The sequence below is a fragment of the Podarcis gaigeae genome (genome assembly GCF_964106915.1).
Source record: "Podarcis gaigeae genome assembly, chromosome: 6".
In the NCBI taxonomy this organism is placed as follows: Eukaryota; Metazoa; Chordata; class Lepidosauria; order Squamata; family Lacertidae; genus Podarcis; species Podarcis gaigeae.
Window position 1 is genome coordinate 75,083,569 of NC_139682.1, and position 23,433 is coordinate 75,107,001.

Sequence of the window (23,433 nt, forward strand, 5' to 3'; positions counted from 1 at the left end):
GCCACTAAACACAAGGTATGATTGGTACTGATGGGCAAGCTGTCTTTCAGGAAAGCTTTCTCCCATTATTGATCTTTTCATTAAGGAACTCCTGATAAGCCTCTTTGCTCCCCAGAATACAGCTTGAAAACCATTGCAGAGGAATACTCGACACTAGTGGCTCGTAAACCTCTCCACAACACACCCCACCCACCACTGATGACCATTATTCCGGTTAGTTTTTCTTTGAAAACCTCCACATTTTCTTATTTTCTAGTCACCATGTGGAAGGACACTAGGACTTCCAGATTACCTGTTTACTGACCTGATTTGTTTGCACGAAGCAGGTTAGACCATGTCAACTATTTATTGAGTGTTCATTATGAATGGTTTGCCAGGAGGTTGTGTGATGTTGTGCCAAGCATATGGCATTCCACACTTTGCAGGAATGTTGTGTCAAGCAGGTGCTATCCCATACTTTTTGTTTTCCCCTCACTTTCTTTACTGCAAAAAGTCTGGTTTGGGGGAGAAACATATTTGTTGCTGAAGTTCACCACATCAGCTTTAATTCCTGGGAAGCTGTCACACCAATACCAGATTAATTAAACTGGAGTACAGGGTTCAAATCAAAGTGCTTTTGATGATCTTCAAAGCCCTAAATAATTTGGGTGCGAGTTATCTTAAGGATGGCCTTCACCCATATCAATCTGCCCCATATCTTAAGATCTACAGTGGTACTTCAGGTTACATACGCTTCAGGTTACAGACTCCGCTAACCCAGAAATAATACCTCGGGTTAAGAACTTTGCTTCAGGATGAGAACAGAAATCGTGCTCCAGTGCCGCAACAGCAGCAGCAGGGGGCTCCATTAGCTAAAGTTGTGCTTCAGGTTAAGAACAGTTTCAGGTTAAGTACGGACCTCCAGAATGAATTAAGTACTTAACCCAATTTACCACTGTACTTTGGAGGCTCTATTGAGATACCTACCTTTAAAAACAGATTGGTAGATACACAGGGCCTTTTCTGTGGTGCCCCCTCCCCAATTGGCATTCAGTTCCAAATAAGATCAGGCACACCCCACCCCTTGTTAATTTTAAACAGCTCTTAAAACCTTAGTTTTCATCATAGCCCTTGGGGGCCAATTAACCTCTATAAATATTAGGAGGGGTTTTCAGCCAGCTGAACTCTTCTTCTTTTTGAATGATATTCTTGTTAGATTTTATGGGTTTATATTCTACATCACCTGAGGGGGGGTTTTGCCCAAAGAGCAGTCTAAACATCTATTGAAGAAATCAAATAAGTCAAATAAATAAAATCATGGTAAAAACCAGTTCCCTGAAGCGATCAGGGGAAAATAGCAGGCTTAGAAACAGAAGGTGTCTTAGACAGCTTTTGTAATGAAAGGAAGGAAGGCTGCCAAGCAGAAGCAAGGCGGCTTTTAACCTTTTCCTGGCAAGGAGAGAATATGTGAAAGCTCCAAAGTTAACCATTCCCTCCCCAGCTGCAACCCTCCCAAATGTGCCTCCAAATATATATCAATGAAAGCTGTGTAGCAGGAGGGGGGTTAAGGGAGCTCACAGTGCACAGGGAGGGAAGTGTTAATCATTCTCTCCCTTGCTGTGACCCTCCCCTTAAAAAATGTCATACAGCAATTAGATTTTAAATAAAACCTAGCTTTTAAAAAGCCAGGCTCTTGCCTCGGGGAGTGGGTCAGAAATGGCAACCCACAAAGTGAAAATTCCCCATGTCTGCTCTGAACCACACCAAGGCTTGCTAATCCAGAGGTTGAATTGGGATACAATCAAGAATCTATATTTGAGAAGCGAAAGTTTTCTATATGCAGAAAAGCATGCCGTTTTGAAGCAACAGGTTACATCCAATGAAGTTGTCCCATTAGCATAAGGACTTCCTTTTGTTCTCCTCTCCACAGGTCCCCCTACAATTTTGGGGGTTCCTCAATCCTTCAGAGTGGATTTGGGGAAAGTGTAGTGGGCACAGAGAGAGCTAAGAGAGAAGAAGTTCTCTTGTGCAGGAGAAGGCACTTGCACTAATAGGATGACTTTGCTGGATGCAACCATCAATGTGTCAGAGGAACACATCCTAATAGCTTATAGAATCCCAAATATTTCTCTACCCACAAAGCCACCTTCCTTTCATCACATTGTATCTTTGACTAGGTTAGAGACTATTATAAAAAAAAACAATTAGAAATTCATTTAAATAAATGATAAAACTTTTGTCATTTCCCCTTGTGCGAACTGTGCTGGTTTTAAAGGGAAAGTGGGGCTGCAATTTCTTTAAAATAAAAATGAAATCACAAGTAGGCCTAATTAGTAAGGCTTTGCAAATTCTTCTCCACCATGTTATTTCCATTATGACAAAAACTGATGAGTCAATGGAAAACGATGTTAGGGCTACAACAACAACAACAACACACCACCTGGGGAACAAAGAGGAGGAGCTTTTGACTGGTCCATTTTCCACATTACATAACTTGCAATTTTTAAGCCTGGCTTTGTACACAAGTGGAACCTTCCAGGGACAGTCCCAGATTTACAGAAGCCATCCCGGGTTCTGATTTGATTCCAGAATGTCCTGCTGTTCCTTAGGACATCCCTATTTTCATCCGATAAATGTTGGAGGGTATGCACATGCCACTAAAATAGTCAGAAGAATTAATAATAAGAGACCTGCAGATTCAGGAGGATGTGAAAATAAATCAAGCTCTCACTGAGCAGCAGCAATGGAGAAACCTTAAAGGTTTTAGGCCTGAATCCTATATATGTATTGCAATACAATTGATGGCCTTCCTTATTCATCATGCTGTTGAGAGGATGAAAGAGTGTGCACTTTCAAATTGTTCATTTAATTGGCATAGAAGCTTTGATCTATTTAAATGTTAACGTTATGAAAGAAGGGTTTATTATTAGCTAGCATGTTGTTCCAGTTACTTTTTCAGCTTCAGGTGCTTTTAGAAAGCCTTTTGAAAACCAAGGAAATGTTTCTCATGGTAGAACAGAGAACAGCTATTATAATTATTTGTCAGCTCCTGATTATAAGTTATTTTATTTCTTACAAGATGCTGAGCCTATGCTGGACATACACAAGATATTGTACAACCATTTGGATATATCTTTGATGTTTTTGTTGTGTTTTGAAGGAAGTTCTGCAAGTAAAGTTTGGAATAATATCTAATAGGTCTGGACAATGCTTTATTCCAAAAGGAATCAGTTTTTATGCATCCAGCTGCTTCAAGCTACACAATATTAATATCTGCACTACGTGTGTGTGTGTGTGTGTGTGTGTGTGTGTGTGTGTTGAACTGCCCTTAAATCTCTCTGACCATTTTGGAACCCAAAGGAGCAACACCAAATATCTCATGGCACTTCCAGTGAGGGACATTTAAAGGGGCATATAGTTTCACCATACACAAGCACACAGTGTTCCCTCAGTGCAAAGCTTTGTCTTTTGTTTTCTTTTTAGTCCTGCAAAAAAAATGAATGAAATCTTCATCCCCACCAGAGTCTATTCAAAAATATCCATTTGACTTCTGAATTTCAACCTTTGTTCCTGGCTTCCCTCATTATCCAGCTTGTCGTCACCGAATACTGTGACGAACTTGTGCTGTGGTATAATAGGGTGCTTATTTTAAAAACAAAACATTGCATGTGGAATCTTTACAAGCTCTGTTAATAATGTTATGTTTCAGAAACTATTAATCATCCTACTTGACCCTATTTGTTCTGTACCTACGGGAAGTGATAGCCGATTACCACCACTTTGTTTTCCATCTGTGCTCTTTGATTACTTCACTAAAAGAAGAAAAAGATTAAAGTAATATAGTTTGTGCAGAACAAATATGCTGGATAAAAGCAGGCATTTAGCAGCGGGGATGGAAATGCTGCCTGATAATCACCCAATACGAGTGCAGTGTAATGAAAATGCACAAGAGAGGTACCTTATTTTGGCTTCTTTCAGATTCCAGTGTACATAGGGCATGCTAGTCTCTGTTAGTGTAGTATCAGTTATTCTCATGTATATTAGATACCTGAATATAAATGAATCATAGAATGGTAGACTTGGAAGGGACCTTTGAGAATCATCCATTTAACCCAACCCCCTGCAATGCAGGAATCTTGCCCACATTCATCTCTGGCTGGGCTCAAACCACCAACCTTGTGGTTAACAGCTTACATGCACTGACCCATTGTGCCACTGGAGTATGGTCTTAACAGAAGGCAAAGCAGCCTTAAGGCTTAAAGCACTGTGTTTGCCACAGAAGCTGGGATCTGAAGGCCTGCTTGGGCCAAATAAAAGCCTTGTGCTAGCCTGTATTTTTTTATTTTAATCTGCTCTTTGGACAGCTGACCCCATGCGATGCAGGGGTAAGGGTAGGCAGTTGCAACATATTTCATTGAATTCTTATTCTTATTCTTATTCTTATTATTTATACCCCATGCCCATCTGGGCAGCTACCAACAGAATTTTAAAAACATGATAAAACATAAACCATTAAAAACTTCCCTAAACAGGGCTGCCTTCAGATGTCTTCTAAAAGTCAAATAGTTGTTTAATTCCTTGACATCTGATGGGAGGGCATTCCACAGGGCGGGCGCCACTGCCTGGTTCCCTGCAACTTTGCTTCTCACAGTGAGGGAACTGCCAGAAGGCCCCTGGCGCTGAACCTCAGTGTCTGGGCTGAACGATGGGGGTGGAGATGCTCCTTCAGGTATAGTGGGCTGAGGCGGTTTGGGGCTTTAAAGGTCAGCACCAACACTTTGAATTGTGCTCGGAAACATACTGGGAGCCAATGTAGGTCTTTAAGGCCTGCCCAAGACATTTTGGCACCTGAGGCAAACCCCAAAATGCCCTCCCAACAGGAAAGAAGGGATAGGTGAAGATCTACATCAGGAACAAAGGGGGTCTGCTGTTAGCAGGACTTAGCTAATACTGTGAAAGAGCCTTTGATTTAGCAAAGCCATATTTGTTGTTTCATTGTTTCTGAGGATTTTTAAAAAGATGGTAGGGCAATAATGCAACAAGTAAGGTAATGCTGTCTGAATAAGTTTTCAAGGGTTCGGACACAACGTGTATGTTACATGCACATGGTAGTCAAATAGATTTATGGTCATTAAAGTGTAATATCTCTATGGATAATGGAGATAATGCCACGTTTGCCACGTTTGCAACTTAACATGTTATCTGATAACCTATTAATTAGTAGTTACAGCATATTGCTGATAGGTTGGGTTGTTGTTTTTTCCATATTCTAAGCGTATCAATGTATATATTAAGCATTGCATCATAAATTGGCTTTTTCAAGATATCACAACAGACAAAAAAGTATCACAGGAGCAATCCTATGAATAGGGAAAGAAGAAACCAAGAAAACTGCCTGACTCAGTGAAAATGAAGTAAAAGGGGGGAAAGAACCAGTCAGCACTATAATAGTTTTTGTCCATTCCACAATACAGCTGAGGGGAAGAAATGCTCTCTGCAAACACAAAGGGATGGCATACAAAAGAGATCCTTGCACACTAAGATATTATCAATAGCACCCTGGGGGAAAGAAGGGAAGGCAAATTAAATATATTCAGATTAACGTGAACAAGATGCTGCCTTTAAGAAAAGCTAGGTCTGTTGGAAACACTTTTCAACAGCTATCCTTGGCTCTCAAAACTCTTCCCTTCAGGAGATCCTTGGCTCCCAAAAGCACCTCAGTCTGCTGTTCACAACAGCTCACCTTCTCATTTGATATTATCTAATGTAACCTAATTAAAGTTGCTCACCAATAAACCGAAGAACTTCTGCACATTGAATTTTAGATGGTGCGTTTTCTTCTGTGTTTTTGGATTTCCTAAGGCGCAAATATTCTTTGAACTGATAACTTACTGCGACACTCCACCTTTGCAGTATCTGTGCTACTGACTCTCAAACTTTGGGATTGTTGAAATACATACTACAACAACAACATTAATCAATTTGAGCTGTGTGACTCAAATTGGGTCTACTAGACCCAAAGTTTTTAAGAAAATTAGACTAAAGTTGCTTCTGGAGCCCCTCTGGGATTAGGGGCCCTCAAGCTTAAACTTCATTAGTTTCATAGTAGATCTGCCGTGGGCTTTCTTTCAGCTGGAACTCTCTGGAATGGCGTTCTGGAACTCTCCGGAACTCACAGGATCTTTCCCTCTCCAGTAAAGGTCTCTCTTGGCAGGCAAACCCAACTGGTTCCTAAACAAAGGCCAAACCCTTGCAAAGCTTGCTTTAAAGGAGATCATAATGACTCTATCACACCATCTTCAAGTGTCTGAAATGTTTATTGTCAGAATGCAGCCTCAGCAAGACAGCAGTCTTGAATTGCTGCAGATGCCAGGACTCATTGCGTGGACAGGCGGAGTCCCCAGATCCCGCGTGGTCCCCCCGTCATGTGGAATAACAACTCAAGACAACGTGCTATGGGATTAAATTGGCCACAACTTTATTAAATTTCAAATGTGGGTAGACCTTGGCTCAGGCATTGGGCGTTCTCCCTCCTCAGTCCCCAGCCGGGGACCTAGGGAGCATCAGGGTTATCCAGTGGGGGGGGGATGGACCGGCTCCGGAGAACATATGTTCAAGCAGAGGTAGCCGCCACCGTTACGCCGCCGCTGCAGGGGAGAGCAATGACGACCTTCCGGCGTACGGTCAAAGCCTCCCTTCAGAAAACCCCTTTAACGGGGAACCCTGGTATCGCCGCCACAAAGAGGAAAATGGACTAAAGGATTCCGCCCAAGGCCTGATACCGCCACCCGAGACCGAAGTGAGGATTCCCAGGTAAGATCCTCCCTCTATTGTGTGGGCAGGTAATCCCTCCCCTACCTGGCCTGGTCTCCTTGGCAACGCTTCTCCCAGGTGGGATTGGACAACTGACTGAGGTAGGCGGAGACCTCCAGGTATCCCACCTGAGGGAAGGCAAAGCCAAGCCTATGCTGTTGGAGCCGCTCCAGATATAGGGGCTGCACACGTCCACGCAAAGGGCGCCCCCCATTTTAAGCGGGGAGCGGTCATTCCAGAAAACTAACAAACAAACATGCTCCTGACCATATAAAAACAGCCTCTCTTTCAGCACTGTGTTTAGGGATAGCAAGAAGACTTGAGAAGTAACATCTCAGCATTCAGACACAAACCACTGAGAAATCCATCACAAGCCTAATGCAGGTTGCACTGGAGCTACAACAAAGAGGCAGAATGGAAATGAGATATAGGAGACCACCCAGCTCCATTAAAGTGGGTTTTGTCATTGGACTTCAGTGGTCATCGAAGACAGAGGTAGATCTAAGGCAGCGTGACCATTTCTGTCCACACTGGGCGCTGAGCCAAAGCAGGGGGTGCAACTATGACATAGCGAATTGAGCAGAACGGAAGGCGGGAGGTGCCAAATTGTGGCCTCGCACAGGGTGCCACTGAAATCTGAAAGGCCAAAGTCTGCCCCCTAGGCAGCCATAGTTGCTGATTTAAAAGCAAAGTCCAATGATGCAGTGCATTGTTGGATGGGAGCCACCAGCCTGCATGAATGCATCCAGAGATTTAGCAGCTGATGTAATTTTCAGAGCCTCAGCATTCATCCCTGGAAGCTCATCGTTTGAAATGAGATCACACACACACACACACACACACACACACACACACCAGACCCGCCCGCCCCCCCCCAAAAAAAAACCTCATATAGCATTAAGGAGCTACAGTGAAAGGCAATGTTTGTTTTGAAATAAAGATTACAACCTATACAGTGCTTCATAAATATTTGCATTGTATAATTGTTTCAGCAAATGAATTGGCAAGCCAAACCACACAAGGATGTTACTCTTTTCCCCCTATCCCTGCACCACCCCCATTACAAAGCAGAGACGCTGCAGAATTTTAATTGGTTTCTTTCTAAGCATCTGCGAGGTCTGGTCACTTTTTCCTTTCTTTCTTTTTTAACCACTGTATTGCAAAGATTAACTTTTCTTTCAAGGCTGCCTCTCTGTTGAATGTGATTACCCGTTTTTATAAATCTTCCCAACCCAATGAATACCTGTTAGTTAGCCAAAAATGGGGGGGGTGAGGAGGAAGAAGGAAAAAGGGGGGCCTCGGTGACAGTTTTATGGCGTGAGTTGCAATTTTGTTTGTATTTATGTAATGCATTGTGCAGCCTATAATGTGCTGTAATGTGTTATTGTTTGAAAGAGGCTGAGTTCGGTGAGAGTTCTTGAGCGAGAGGGCAATAAAATTGGATCCCTTGTATCAAACTATCTGAGCTTCATTAAAGTTGTGCTTTCAATGGCCAGAGGCTGCCAGAAAGAGGGCAGGCTTCCTTTACTGTGCTATAGCTTGGCTTAGCGATACTAACATTAAAAAGAAAGAGCACACTCTAAACCAGCATTCCTCAAAGGTTATGAAATTACATTAACCGCGAAGCCTTTCTAAAATTTACTAAGGGTTGAATTCCACCTAGCACTGATGAGACCATTCTTTGGACTCAAGGATCTCTCTGTGCACAATGGAATGCTCTCCCCTTCTCCCCCCTCTTCTATGAGGCCCCTAAATCTGTTCTGGGATTCCCCTGACCCTCCAGAGCAGGTTCAGGGACAGCACAGAACATGGGAGGGGGGAGATGAAAAGGGGGGTCTTGGAAGAAAGGATCGGTGATCTGGGGGAGCCTGCAACAGCCAGGAGATGAGAGTCACAAGCAGGAGAAGCTGCAAGATTGGAGAGTGAAGAACAGGTGCAGGAGAAGGAAGAGGTAGGTCAGGCTAGTGTAGAGTCAACGGCTTCCACACCACCACCACCACCTGTCCCCATCTCTCCTGCTCCATTGTCTCCCAGGTCCAGGAGAGGATTGAAGAGAGAGGAGCAGAAACAGGCTACATGTAGTCTTCACCTGCTTCCACACAGCTCACGTGGAAGAGATACATAAGATGAAGTTGGAGGCAGGGACTCACTGATACTGCAACTGCCTCATTGTCAAGGAGCTGCCAACGAACCAGGTCATCCACAGGGCAGGCACACACACGGAAGGCACATAATGCACAGAGCTTGCAGGGCAGCAGCTGAAGAAGGAGCAAAAAGGGTTTTCTTGTGTGTGTGTTTCTTTGTGGCTGATTAGCTGCTCTCCCTGTGCAAAGGTCAGAGGGGGCAGGTTTCTGTTGAGGCAGGTGATTAGCTGTGGAGCTCTTCTTGGAAGCACACCGTCTCCACCAAGGAGGAGACAGGAGACTTCCCCGAGAAGGAGGCTAGTTCACCAACACAGGAGCCAGATATATGGAGAAACGTGACTCAAAGAAGTAGGAGGCCCAGGGTTCGCTCTGATTGTTTAGAATTACACAATTGCTTTGAAGTCCTCTCCCCTAGCATGGAAGACGAAGAGCAGACTCCATTTGAGGATCTCTCCCTCATTATAGTCGATCAGGTATATGAAGACGAGCAGCAAAGTCAGTCCTCAGGGAATGTGCAGGCAACCTTGGAACGGACAGCTCACGGAAGAACCCCGACCAAACCTAAGAGGAGGTGTGTAGTGGTGATAGGGGATTCTCTACTGAGGGGAACAGAAGCAGTGATCTGTGGGCCTGACAAGATGTCTCGGGAAGTGTGCTGTCTCCCCGGGGCTAAAATCCAAGATGTAACTGAACGACTGCAAGGAATCATAAAACCCACTGACAAATACCCCTTCCTCTTGGTTCATGTGGGAACCAATGACACTGCAAGCAATAGCCTCCAGAAGATCAAAAGAGACTACGAGGGTCTGGGCAGGAAATTGAAGCAATTAAATGCACAAATTGTCATCTCATCTGTCCTCCCAGTTGAACGACGTGGCCCAGGGAGAGAGGGAAAAATAGTGGAAGTGAACAGCTGGCTTTGCAAATGGTGTAAACAGGAACGGTTTGGATTCTTAGATCACAGACTGCAGTTTCTTGAAGATGAACTTCTGGCAACCGATGGACTGCACCTCACAACGGTTGGGAGGAATGTTTTTGCCAAAAATCTCAGAAACCTCATCAGGAGGGCTTTAAACTGACTAATGTGGGTGAGGGAGACAGTGCTCCTGAAGGTAAGAGTCTATCAATTGATGAAGATGATCATCCAAATGTCATAGACCAAATGGAGCAAACAGCACGCAGACCTAGTGGGGGGGGGGAAATCCTTAAATAAGAGACACGGGGGAATGATTAATGGACTTCAATGTCTGTACACTAATGCGCAAAGCATGGGAAATAAACAAGATGAGCTTGAGCTCTTGGTACAGCAAACTAAATATGACATAATAGGCATCACTGAAACCTGGTGGGATAAGTCCCACGATTGGAATGTAATAATGGAGGGAAACAATCTATTTCAGAGAAACAGACTAGACAAGAAAGGAGGAGGAGTGGCGTTATATGTCAGGGATGTGTATACCTGTGAAGAGATCCAAGATTTAGAACCTCAAAGCCAAAGTGAGAGCATTTGGGTCAAAATTAAGGGAGAGAAGAATAACAGTGACCTCATTGTGGGAGTTTACTATAGATCCCCAAGCCAAACGGAGGACATAGATGATGCCTTCCTGGAACAGATGGCCAAGCATGCAAAAGGAAGGGAGATAGTAGTAATGGGGGACTTCAATTACCCGGATATTTGTTGGATGTCAAACTCAGCCAAGAGCATAAGGTCAAACAGATTCCTCACTGGCCTTGCAGACAACTTCATTGTCCAGAAAGTGGGAGAAGCAACAAGAGGAACAGCCATTTTAGATCTGGTCCTAACCAATGTTGATAACCTGGTTAGTGGGGTAGAAGTGGAAGGATCATTAGGCGCGAGTAATCATGCTCTTCTGAAGTTTACTATACAGCGGAAAGGAGGAGCCAAGCATAAAGGTAAAGGTAAAGGTACCCCTGCCCGTACGGGCCAGTCTTGACAGACTCTGGGGTTGTGCGCCCATCTCACTCAAGAGGCCAGGGGCCAGCGCTGTCCGGAGACACTTCCGGGTCACGTGGCCAGCGTGACATCGCTGCTCTGGCAAGCCAGAGCCGCACACGGAAACGCCGTTTACCTTCCCGCTGGTAAGCGGTCCCTATTTATCTACTTGCACCCGGAGGTGCTTTCGAACTGCTAGGTTGGCAGGCGCTGGGACCGAGCAGCGGGAGCGCACCCCGCCGCAGGGATTCGAACCACCGACCTTTCGATCAGCAAGTCCTAGGCGCTGAGGCTTTAACCCACAGCGCCACCTGCGTCCCCGGAGCCAAGCATACTAGGACCCAATTTCTTGACTTTAAGAAAGCTGACTTCATAAAACTTAGGGAAGTGCTGGGTGAGATCCCATGGGCAGTAATACTAAAAGGAAAGGGAGTTCATGATGGCTGGGAGTTTGTTAAGAGGGAGATAGTAAAAGCACAACTTCAGGCAATACCAATGAGACGGAAACATGGAAGGTGCCTAAAGAAGTCAGGGTGGCTATCTAAAGAACTTTTAATTGAGTTAAGATTAAAAAAGGATGTGGACAAAAAATGGAAAAGGGGGGAAACCACCAAAGAGGAATTCAAACAAATAGCCAGCACATGTAGACACAAAGTCAGAAAAGCTAAAGCACAGAATGAACTCAGGCTTGCTAGAGAGGTTAAAAGCAACAAAAAAGGCTTTTATGGATATGTTCGTAGCAAAAGGAAGAACAAAGAAACAGTGGGGTCACTCAGAGGAGAAGATGGTGAAATGCAAACAGGGGACACAGAAAGGGCTGAATTCCTCAATGCCTTCTTTGCCTCAGTCTTCTCCGATAAAGAAAACAATGCCCGACCTGAAGAATTTGGAGCAAATGATTCAGCAGAGGAAACACAGCCCAGAATAACTAAGGAGATAGTACAAGAATACTTGGCTAGTTTAGATGTATTCAGGTCTCCAGGGCCAGATGAACTGCATCCAAGAGTATTAAAAGAACTGGCAGATGTGATCTCAGAACCACTGGCAGTCATCTTTGAGAATTCCTGGAGAACAGGCGAAGTCCTGGCAGACTGGAGGAGGGCAAATGTTGTCCCTATTTTCAAAAAGGGGGAAAGAGAGGACCCAAATAATTACCGCCCAGTCAGTCTGACATCAATACCAGGGAAGATTCTGGAGCAGATCATTAAGCAAACAGTCTGTGAGCACCTAGAAAGGAATGCTGTGATCACCAATAGTTAGCATGGATTTCTGAAAAATAAGTCATGTCAGACTAACCTGATCTCGTTTTTTGACAGAATTACAAGCCTGGTAGATGAAGGGAACGCAGTGGATGTAGCCTACCTTGATTTCAGCAAGGCATTTGACAAGGTGCCCCATGATATTCTTGTAAAGAAGCTGGTAAAATGTGGTCTTGACTATGCTACCACTCAGTGGATTTGTAACTGGCTGACTGACCGAACCCAAAGGGTGCTCATCAATGGTTCCTCTTCATCCTGGAGAAGAGTGACTAGTGGGGTGCCACAGGGTTCTGTCTTGGGCCCGGTCTTCTTCAACATCTTTATCAATGACTTGGATGATGGACTCAAGGGCATCCTGATCAAATTTGCAGATGACACCAAACTGGGAGGGGTGGCTAACACCCCAGAGGACAGGATCACACTTCAAAATGACCTTGACAGATTAGAGAACTGGGCCAAAACAAACAAGATGAATTTTAACAGGGAGAAATATAAAGTATTGCACTTGGGCAAAAAAAATGAGAGGCACAAATACAAGATGGGTGACACCTGGCTTGAGAGCAGTACATGTGAAAAGGATCTAGGAGTCTTAAAGGTAAAGGTAAAGGTACCCCTGCCCGTACGGGCCAGTCTTGACAGACTCTGGGGTTGTGCGCCCATCTCACTTAAGAGGCCAGGGGCCAGCGCTGTCCGGAGACACTTCCGGGTCACGTGGCCAGCGTGACATCGCTGCTCTGGCAAGCCAGAGCCGCACACGGAAACGCCGTTTACCTTCCCGCTGGTAAGCGGTCCCTATTTATCTACTTGCACCCGGAGGTGCTTTCGAACTGCTAGGTTGGCAAGCGCTGGGACCGAGCAGCGGGAGCGCACCCCGCCGCAGGGATTCGAACCGCCGACCTTTCGATCGGCAAGTCCTAGGCGCTGAGGCTTTAACCCACAGCGCCACCTGCGTCCCAAGACTAGGAGTCTTGGTTGACCACAAATTTGGCATGAGCCAACGACCTTGACAGGTTAGAGAACTGGGCCAAAACAAACAAGATGAATTTTAATAGGGAGAAATGTAAAGTATTGCACTTGGGCAAAAAAAATGAGAGGCACAAATACAAGATGGGGGACACCTGGCTTGAGAGCAGTACATGTGAAAAGGATCTAGGAGTCTTGGTTGACCACAAACTTGACATGAGCCAACAGTGTGACGCAGCAGCTAAAAAAGCCAATGCAATTCTGGGCTGCATCAATAGGAGTATTGCATCTAGATCAAGGGAAGTAATAGTGCCACTGTATTCTGCTCTGGTCAGACCTCACCTGGAGTACTGTGTCCAGTTCTGGGCACCACAGTTCAAACTGGAACGTGTCCAGAGGAGGGCAACCAAAATGGTCAAAGGCCTGGAAACGATGCCTTATGAGGAACGGCTAAGGGAGCTGGGCATGTTTAGCCTGGAGAAGAGGAGGTTAAGGGGTGATATGATAGCCATGTTCAAATATATAAAAGGATGTCACATAGAGGAGGGAGAAAGGTTGTTTTCTGCTGCTCCAAAGAAGCGGACACGGAGCAATGGATCCAAACTACAAGAAAGAAGATTCCACCTAAACATTAGGAAGAACTTCCTGACAGTAAGAGCTGTTCGACAGTGGAATTTGCTGCCAAGGAGTGTGGTGGAGTCTCCTTCTTTGGAGGTCTTTAAGCAGAGGCTTGACAACTAAATGTCATGAGTGCTCTGATGGTGTTTCCTGCTTGGCAGGGGGTTGGACTCGATGGCCCTTGTGGTCTCCTTCCAACTCTATGATTCTATGATTCTATGAATGCCTTCTTTTTTATTAGCAGAAAAACAACAATACAGCAATGTCCCTGGTTCGTCCTAACTCAACGAAGGTGTTGCTGAAACTAAGCTCTATGCATGTCCCTCCCCTTTAGCCTCTCATTCTGGAAGACTGCATCGAGGAGTGAGCTCCTCCTCTGGGCCTGTCTGGCACGTTGCTCAGCATCGTGCAGGAACCTCCTGGAGTGAGGGGTCGGAGGGGGAGCAGAGTCAGTAGGACTGAGACTGTGCATATGCTGTGACTCTCAGTTTCCAAGGCCCTCCTTCTCCTGACCTTCCTGCTAGGAGATGGACCAGATGAGGGTGGAGGTGGCATCAAAAGGAAGCCTGGCCTTGTGGTCCTGTTGACACTTCTTCCCAGGAAAGAACACTGTTGTGTACAAGGGTCATTCCCCCTAGCCTATTACACTTGTACTATTCTATTCTGGGTTCTGTTCTTGAGAAGCACCAGGCTATTCTGCAGGAAATGCCTAAAAAGAGGGGGGGGGAGGTGGATGCCCAACCAATTAAGGATTGGATTATTTTCTCCACATCTTTGATCAGGCACAGGCGGTGACCATTGCTGGAAAGAGCAACAGGGCTTAAATGAAGTTGAAAATTACTCGAAGTCACAACGTAGCTTGGGCACAAAGGCCTAACCTTCATGTTTTCTCTGTGACATTTCATATCACAGATAACATTTCATATTGTGTTTCTGATGTATTGTTCCCCAGGCTCCCTGCTGCTATTCTTCAACTATGGGGATGACGGCGTGGAATGACATGCTTTGGACTCCTTCAGTAACAGTGTGCACGTATGTGTGTCCAAACAGGTTGCTTAGTGGTTAAGAAACCCCCAAAAATCCCATCTATAAATGTATTTTTATACATTAGCCAAATTTATGCAAGAGTTTGCTACTCCAACAATGGCCACAACATTCCCAGAAGCTTCTGAAGGAAGGCATAAGATCCTTGATAGTTCACTGAGTAAAAAGGAAATCACTATATACTTTGTAAAATTTAATGTAAGGTTAAATCAGCCACTTTCATTATGAAACAAATTACTTTCTCTCTTTTACACACAGAACTTCCCCCTTTCTCCTATACAACTAAGCATACTCATATACTTCCTAAAATAAAAAATAAACCACCTACAATTTGGTAGTTATAATTTTCCTTTGACCATGTTTTTCTTTTTCTGGGGAGGGCTCCCTAAAAGGTAGTACTATTTTAGGGAAGAAAGTTTAACAAAAGAGCAGGTTTTGATATTTCCACCATCCCAGTCGATGATCATCCCTGAAATAGGGTTGCCATATTGGCAAAGTTGTTTAGTTTTGCCCAAAGCTTTTTCTATTGTGCAAAATCCCATTACAAAATGACGTTTTTGAGCTATTTTAATGAAAAATCGGCAAAACCATTCATCCGGATTTCCCTAGACATTTGGGCCAATTTCTGCCCAGACACTGCTGCAAACCCCAATATTCTGGCTATGTCCGGGAAATATGGCAACCCTACCTGAAACTTCAGATAAGAGCTACACCTGTTTAAACGTTCCATACTTTCTAGTTGTTGCTGAGTAACGCTTCAATTTCGCCACAGAGCTATTGCACTTTGAAGGAAATTCAGCGTACGCACTTTGCTACAGAAATTCTTCAGATTTCTTTGTAAAGAACAAAAAGGACACCATCCATTCTGCGTAACACCTTCACTTCAAAAAAACCCAACCCTTGAGCTGTGCTGAATTTACAAATCGAACCTGATATTTAAATCAATCCTGGATCAAATACCACATGAAGTGCCTCTGGCTCATCTGAACTATTCCGCTTTTTGCAAATGCCCCATTTCGATGAACTGCAATCCTTTCCTCCTCCCCAACTTTTATATATATAGAGAGAGAGACAAGTTCCTCAAGATGGCCCCCAAATTCTGACTGAGATACCAACTTGAAAGAGGCTGTTGCTTAGCAACACTTCTCTTTTTTTGTTCAAATTACATTTTAAAAATCCAGTATGTGCTGGATGTGAATAGAAGCTGAAAATGAGGAGCTCTTAAAATTTTTGCTAATGCTATCAAAGCGCCCCAACAACAACAAAAAAGGTTGAGAAGTACAATTGTTAAGGGTGGTTTTCCTACCCGCCACCCACCCACTTCTACGATACCTCAGATGAGAATCTCATTTGTATGGGCAATAATCTCCCTGCAATTTCAGGTCCTATATATTCCTCAGGAGTTTTGAAAAGAAAATAAATGATCGCCCAGTTTCTATGCTACTGAGACCTCCAACACAGCAATGGGCTTCCTTACTATTCATCTCCTGCCAATTCCATGTTCTCTTCTACACATACTTCTCTTCATAGTCTTCTTTTCCCTCTCTGATTTTCTTATAGCACTGTCAAAACCAGTATATAAGGAAGAGTCTGATTCAAAGCCCCAAAGGACACTCATACTCTTGATTCCAGTGGTCTCTGAAAAAGAATCTGTTATGTTGGATGAGTTTCAGTTAGTAAGGCTTGAGGCCAAAGAGGTGATTAATGCCTCCTTTGCCGGAGCAGGGGGTCCCTGTCTGCTTGAAGGAGGCAATGGTTAAAATACAATAAAAAACCTCCTCAAGAAATTCTCTGGATTTGGAAAATCTAAGTAATGACTGGCCAGTTGCTAATTGCAGCTTCTTGGGAAAGGTTCTTGAGCTGGTGGTTGCAGACCAGAGCCAGGCACTCTTGGAGAAAACTGATTTTCTAGATCTACAGTAGAACCTCTACTTACGACTGCCTCTACTTGGGCCCGATCCAAGTTGCGGAAGTGAATACCGGGTTTGCCGCGATTCACGCACACACAGATGCGGCTTCTGCCATTTGTGCATGTGCAGAAGTGGCTGCCGGTGTCTGCACATGCTCAGAAGCACGCTGCCGCCGAATGAGCCTGCGCTTCTACCAGCAAACCCAGATCGACTTACAGACGGGCCTCCGGAACTGATTACAGTGGTACCTCTGGTTGCAAATGGGATCCGTTCCGGAGGCCCGATCACAACATGAAAAGAGCGGAACCCACAGCGACACATCTGCGCACGTGTGGGTTGTGATTCACTGCTTCTGCGCATGCGCGTGACGTAATTTTGCGCTTCTGTGCATGCATGAGTGACGAAACCTGGAAGCAACCCTTTCCAGTACTTCCGGGTCATCACGGGACGTAACCTGAAAGAACATAACATGAAGCGGACGTAACATGAGGTATGACTGTACGTCCATAAGTAGAGGTTCCACTGTATTGGTTTGGGAGCCATCAAATGCTGAGCATGCACATGGGTGGTGTTCAACTAAGCTTTACTCAGGCGCATTGAAATTAATGGACCTGACTTATTTATATTTTCTTGAACACTGTTCTGATTGTTTTATGGAAGGGCAGCAAAATTATTTCTTTGGATTTCGGGAAGTTGAGAATCTTTCTGAAATTTTCTACATTTAAATTTATTCACAGACAACATGCTTTTGAGTCACTATCTCTTTTGCCGCATCTGGAAGCAGTTGGCAATCTCAGAGTTTTGTTTAGTTGGTTACTTGAAATACTGATTACTGTTTTTTCAAGGGCTGCGTGTTTTGAGAGAAAAGATGTTTAAAATGCATGCTGAAATGTGATTTTTTTTATGCTGATTTTTTAAAAAAATGCAGATTGATTTGGAAAAGGGGGAGGATAGACTTGTGGAACAATACCGTGAAAGCAACACAGATCAAAAATTGGCTGATGCACCCATTATTAACTAAGGGTGCCGGAGAATTCTGTCAGAAATGGAAATGGGAGCAGAAATTGCCACAATTTGCATGTGTTTTCAGGGCCAGGAATAGAAATTACGTAAGTGAATATAAGCAGTAGTTGAAATCATGCTTCTTCTTCTTTTTTAATCCACAAACGTTACCGAAATAGTTGTTACCGAATTTTCTGCATGGCTTTAGATGCTTCCCTTTTATTGAAATGCATTGAAGTTAATGGTATTGATTTCATCCTCCATGGATAGTGAGACAAATAATATAGGTTTTATTGGAAGCAGAATGAAAATCCCCCCGCAACGTCCCTATTCCTAAGTGGAGTACAAGGTTTGGTCAGAGACGCATCTAAGCTATATTGTCCCATTCTACCCACTGACATAAAATCCAAAGTTGTTGAGGTTTGGGGGCAAAATTGCAAAAAAAGCACTATTTATATGCACTGCCGACAACTAGAGACAGATGACATTTCCAGATAGACTTGGGGACTGCCATCTGCTCTCCATTTCTAGAAATTATGCCTTTGAACTCAAAGATTTTCCCTACAGCTCTCTGAGACACAACAATATAGGCCCCTCTCAGCATTGAAACCTGTATTGCAGACCCTCCAAGTGTCCCTATTTTGAAGGACAGTCCTGGATTTACAGAAGCCGTTCTGGTTTCTGATTTGATCCCGGAATGTCCCGCTTTTCCTTAGGATATCCCCATTTTCATTGGAGGACTGTTGGAGGGTATGGAGTTATGAAACCTCTGAGCCAAGGAGATAAGTAACTATACAACCTATAGATGACATCTGAAGGCAGCCCCATATAGGGAAGGTTTTTTAATGTTTTGTTGTGTTTTTATATATGTTGGGAGCCACCACGGTGGCTGGGGAACCCAGTCAGATGGGTGGGATATAAAAAATAAAATTACTAATTATTATTATTATTATTATTATTATTATTGAATAGGACGTCCCTATTTTCATCAGAGGAATGTTGTAGGGTATGGTATTGTCACACAAAATCTGGCCTTGGCTTTTAAGTTCATCATGGGGCAGGGAGATTAGTTTAGCAAAATACAAAACGAGAGAAAGCCATATGAGAGGATCAGTCTATTGTGGCAGATATTAATTTAGAGGTGAGAAGAGCTATGAAAAAAGATGATGTTACAGGTCAGAGGGAACAGGAGAGTCTTTTCTGTAGGCCAATTACAAGCATTTCCTGCTTTCTGTGTCACCCTGCTGCATGTAAAACTAGGAGACTCCATGTAAACACTTCATTATTTTCTAGAACTCCTTCTTTGACCTTTTTAATCTCTGACAGGCTCTGAGTGCCATTTAGGACTAATCTTTAGAGTTCTTCTTCAGGTGGTAGGAATCTTTAGATGGAGAATATTAACTTTACTAGCAAACAATGGCAGAGACCCAGCCAGCATGGATTCCATGGCAAACAGAACCTGCTAGAAATTCCCTCTTTTATAAAATGGTTAAATATATGGGAGACTTGTGCTCCTTTCCCTCAAGGCTAGTGGCATAACCGGATCTGGGAGGAAAGTAACTAGAACCAATGAACAATAATGAATGGGGTTTCTTCGGCTATGTTCGAAGTAAGAGGAAGAATAAGCAAGTGGTATGTTCTCTGTATGGTGAACATGGAGAAATGCTCTTGGGTGACAGAGAAAAGGCGGAACTACTCAACACCTACTTTGCCTCTGTCTTCACCCAAAAAGAAAGTGATACCCAACCTGGTGATAAGAGATTAATTGATGTAAGGAGGGATCTGCAGCCCAAGATAGGAAAAGAGGTAGTAAGGGAACACCCAGCTACTTTAAATGAATTCAAATCTCCAAAGCCTGATGAGCAATATCCAAGGGTACTAAAGGAGCTTGTTGGTGTAATTTCAGAGCCTTTGTCTGTTATCTTTGAGAATTCTTGGAGAACAGGTGAGGTCTCTACAGACTAGAGGCAGGCAAATATTGTCCCCCTCTCCAAAAATGGGAAAAAGGAAGACCCAGATAACTACCGACTGGTGAGCTTGACATCGATGCCAGGGAAGGTCCTAGAACAGATAATTCAACAGTCGGTCTGTGAACATTTAGAAAAGCATGCATGATTACTAAGACCCAGCATGGGTTTCTCAAAAATAAGTCATGCCAGACCAATCTAACTTATTTTTTTGATGGAGTTACAAACTTGGTGGATCAGAGAAATGCTGTGGACATAGTGTATCTTGATTTCAGTAAGGCTTTTGACAAAGTACCCTATTATACTCTTGCGAGGAAGCTGGTAAAATGTGGGTTGAATGAGGTAGGTGGATTGTGGCTGGTTGACTGACCAAACCCAAAGAGCACCCATTATTGGTTCCTCATCATCCTGGAAAAAAATGGGGTGCCACAGAGTTCTGTCCTGGGCCCGTTGTTGTTCAACATCTTTATAAATGACTTGGATGAAGGAATTGAGGGGATACTTATCCAATTTGCAGATGACACCAAACTGGGAGGGGTAGCTAATGCTGCAGAAAACAGAATCAGAATTCAAAATAACCTTAACAGATTGGAGAACTGGGTGCAAGCTAACAAAATGTATTTCGCTAGGGACAAATGTAAGGTTCTGCACTTAGGCTGGAAGAACCAGATGCCCAAATATAGGGTGAGGGACATTTGTCTTACAAGCAGTACAAGTGAAAAGGATCAAGAGGTCTTGGTGGACCACAAGCTTCACATGAGTCAACAGTGTAATGCAGCAACAACAAAAAAGCTAATGCTTTTCTAGGCTGCAACAACAGAAGTAGAGTATCCAGATCAAGGGAAGTAATAGTACCACTCTATTCTGTCTAAGTCAGGCCACACTTGGAATACTATGTCCAGTTCTGGGCACCACAATTTAAGAAGGATGTTGACAAGCTGGAACATGTGCAAAGGAGGGCAACCAAGATGATCAAGGGTTTGGAAACAAAACTTTATGAGGAGCATTTGAAGGAGCTGGGTATGTTTAGCCTGGAAAAGAGGAGACTGAGAGGAGATAGGATAGCCATCTTCAAATATCTCAAGGACTGTCACATGGAGGAGGGCGCGTGCTTGTTTTCTCCTGCTCTGGAGGATAGGACTCGAACCAATGGAAGAAAGGAGATTCCGACTAAACATTCGGAAAAACTTTCTAACAGTAAGAGCTGTTCAGCAGTGGAACAGACTCCCATGAGAGGTGGTGGACTCTCCTTCCATGGAGGTTTTTAAACAGAGGCCATCTGTCATGGATGTTTTAGCTGAGGTTCCTGTATTGCAGGGGGTTGGACTAGATGCGCCTTGGGGTCCCTTCCAACTCTAAGATTCCATGATTCTATTGTCATCATTATGCAGCAAATGCCACAAGTATTAACGAGAAAGGAACAATGATCAGTTCTCAGTCCTTTATGCAATGGCATCTGTTCCCCCAAGAGATGTGCATTTGCTGAGAACGGCCAAGCTGTTTATCCCCGCCGCTTCTCCTGCCCCTTTTCAACGAGAAGTACAGGGCAGGACAGGAAGCCAGGACATAGCTGGGAATGAAAGCTTTCAATCAGATGAGAGGAGCAGAGAGGAACGGATGCTTTTCACAGGGGGAGCTCAGTCAGATTCCAGTTGCAAGAGTGCAAGGTCTTTCCAGGGCTGTCTGCATTCTTTCATCATCATTAAAGCTCTGTGATTATATGCTTTTGATTTTAAAATTACACAATACAAAATCCAAGCGATAGGAGTGTAATTTAGAACAAAGGAAGGCAGAGGAAAAGCTATAATTAAAGATACACACAAATGCTAAAAACACTGCATAGAAAAACACTGTAGCAAGGCACAAATTCATGTAATGTGAGCAAGAGAGGGCATGTAACAGACGGGTGCCCTTAATATGAAGCTCTGAATTTCACAAGCATGTTCCATACTATGTGGCCGTTGCTATGGTAACTACCTTTATTTTCTGAATCTGTACAGATGTGTACAATTCATGAACTTACGGCCTGTGAATTATTGCTTTCTGGGGGGGAGCAGAGTATCAATAACTTATGAAGCTTTTTTTTTTTTTTTTTAGGAAATCACTTCAAGATTCCTCTGAGGGGTGTGGGGCAATTGTACCTGTTTAAAGACAACAGAGATCAGAAATCTGCATGCAGGCTGCAGAGGAGAAAGTGAAATGAAGATAGTTAAGTAAAATTACCGCAGCTGCAATTCTGCGCACACCTGGAGTAAGTGCCAGGGAATTCAGTGCGAATTACTTCCGAGTAGACATGTATAGGATTGGGCTGCCTGCATTCTATTACATTTCATAGGACTGTTGGTCATCCTACTGGAAAAAATAGAAAAACAAACATGAAAGAACTATACTTTAAACACGAACAAACGCATTTGTTGTAAGAAAGCTAACCATCAGAGTCATGTCACATAAAATGCTATTTGCAGCAGAAACATTAGCTAGTGATTTTTGTTTTTAAAATGTGCAAAACCTGTTAGGAAAAAATATTGTTTTTTTAAATGCACACACACACACACAATTACACATTGATTGAGGGCAGAACTCAGCCAGGTTAAGCCTATTAAAATCCCACAGGGAGATCTTTAAGTGTGTGCTTAACTCTTTCATTTAAAGTGTTTATATATAGCTGGATCAGGCCCTTGGTGCATTTTGTGACATTGTTTGCAAAAAAAAAAGTAAAACATTTTAAAGGAAATCCCTTGGTATTTCAACTACATGTTCTACCTGCGCTTAAGGGGAAGGGAGTGTAGAATTTGTTTTGGTGTGTGTGTGGGTGTGTGGGTGTGTGCGCGCACGCGCGTGTGTGTGTGTGTGTGTGTGTGAGAGAGAGAGAGAGAGTCTAAAATCCACATGTGAATATTTGAATGCTCGTTTCAGCAAATATCCCATTAGGTTTAATGGAAATCTAGGCTTAGGAAAAGAAATTATTACAGTGTATAAATAGATGGAAATCACAGATATGCAGTAAAAATCTGCACCAAAATTAAGTTGGTGGGGAAATGTCAAAACGTATAATTTGCTTTTGCAGGGCTTTAAAAAAACACATGCATACAGCCTCCAAACACAATCCTGCAAAGTTAAAGACTTTTTTAAAAGTCCCATTGGTTTTTATAGCAAATTAAACTACATGCTTTGTTCTTTCCTGTGGAAACTCATGGGATTCTAAAGTGCATAACTTGGTGGAAGTGTGCCCAAAATGTGTGTGTTTTTTAAAGAAAAGTAGCAAAATATTTTGTAGCAGAATGCATTTAAACAAAAAAAAAAACCAAAATACTCTGGACACATTCCACCAAACACTAGTGTGCAATCTTCACTTCACTGTGTTTATGTTGGCTGTCTATGCAACTCAAAAGAAATTTGACACCAGCAGTAACTTCCCCATCATATAATGTTTTGAGGGTTAGTTCAGAGCATCAATTTCCCCTTATTCACGCAATACATTTGAGTTGCTGCAGGGTCAAATCAATATAGCAAATTCTACTTGTACATGCAAGTATTCAAGGAGAAGCCTCTCACCCTGAAACGCCACACTTCTGGGTCAGGACTTCTAGAGTGGCACCCCATGAGCCACTGGATGGAAATGTTGTCCTCGCATTGTGTGGACATGGAAGTGCTTTCATGAAGAGGGACAGAGACTGCTACCAATGTACTCTCAAAGGCTAGATTTTTGGTAGCTTCCCAGTCCATCATAGACTGGAGTCAAGCAGACAACCTTAATTCAAGCACCTAGATTGGGAGCTA

General features: G+C 43.5%; 1 protein-coding gene across 1 annotated transcript in view; it reads right to left on the reverse strand.

Annotated features, from left to right (window-relative positions):
- The window catches only part of LOC310846654 (uncharacterized protein), a 70,922-nt gene that overhangs the window by 40,217 nt on the left and 7,272 nt on the right, over positions 1-23,433 (reverse strand). The gene's annotated exons all lie outside the window — the stretch shown is intronic.